We start from the raw sequence: 1,385 nt of genomic DNA on the forward strand, positions 1-1,385 counted from the left end.
GTACCCTCTGATGTTTTAGGGGTACCAAGGAAGGAGAAGTTAGGCAGTGTCCAGCTCTTCTCACAATCCACCACCAATGACCAGTTCCAGCTTATTGGTTTACTATTCATTTAACATTTTTTTCCTCCCATCACATCAAAGCCATGCTTTCCAGTTAAAACTTTTAGCCTTAATTTTTAGGTGACATGTAAATAATTAACATTCCTCAGATTGACAATATATTCAAATTCAATAATAAGGATACATATTTAAGCATCAAGGACAGATCAATTTACAGAAGCAGAGACAGCATGTAATTTAAACCATAGCTGTGGGTAAACACATTATCTAGATCAGTATGTAGCCACAGTTTCTATCTGACTTTAGAAATTGGATTACTACTATCAGTTTCTTTTAAAGACTTTGATTTAACCTTTAATTGTCCTTAGTTTAAGGAAAGCAGAGTTTTCTAGATTTAAGAGATTAGAAAAATGACTTAGCCTTTTTCAAGGAATACGAGCTCTATTGTTGGCTCTTATAAAGCCAACTGCTCAGAAACATTGGTCTATCATACCACTGAAATTATATTAAGACCGTGATTGCTAATTAAGCATTAAAAATATCTTTTTTAAAAATAGTATTAAATAAATCCGCGAGGCAAGAACACTTTCTGCCCCATCCACATTTCCGTAGTAAAACTCCGCCTTAAAGCTCCACCCCTGAAATTCCATCCTGCCTCAGTGAGAAGACATTCCTTTTTGGCTAAATCAGAGGGAGGGGCCGTTGCTGTTTCAAGATGGCGGCCCCCAGGGGAGCGGCAGACCATGCGGTCAACATGGCGGCTGTCAAGGCTTGCAGCCCAAAATGGTGGCTGTACCAATAAGCAAAGGTATTTAGTTACCACAATAACATAATTTTTTTCAATTTAATCCAAACATTTCTTTGTTAGGTTCATCTCTGCCATTTCTAAGGCCAAAACAGTCTCGGGTTTTTATTCTGTACTTTCCCTTTACACGTGCACAGAAATTCCAGATGCATTTTAAAACTTTCGTAAAACTTTTACATTTCTAGCTGGGGCGATCTCTATGGGAAGAGACCGGCTCGCATCCAGAGTCGCAGCCGCCCCCGGCCTCCCGGGTGTCCGGCCCTCAGGCTCCGCGGGGGACCTTCCCCTGGACCCGACGCCGACGGGGGCCTCGCTGTTCCCGCCTCCCGTGAGCGACGCGCCACCCCGCTCTCCCGAGCTCCACCTGGCTCCACTCATTTGCCACAAGCCCGGGGCCAACGCCGGCCAACGCCGGCCGCTGCTGCCGCCGCCTCTCCCGTCTCATCCCCGGGGCGCGACCCCGCGCACGACTCGGCCTTCGGCGCGAGCAAAAACCCCGGCGGACCGGGGCGGGGGAAGG

The sequence above is a fragment of the Myotis lucifugus genome, unplaced genomic scaffold (assembly GCF_000147115.1).
Source record: "Myotis lucifugus unplaced genomic scaffold, Myoluc2.0 scaffold_14, whole genome shotgun sequence".
NCBI lineage: Eukaryota > Metazoa > Chordata > Mammalia > Chiroptera > Vespertilionidae > Myotis > Myotis lucifugus.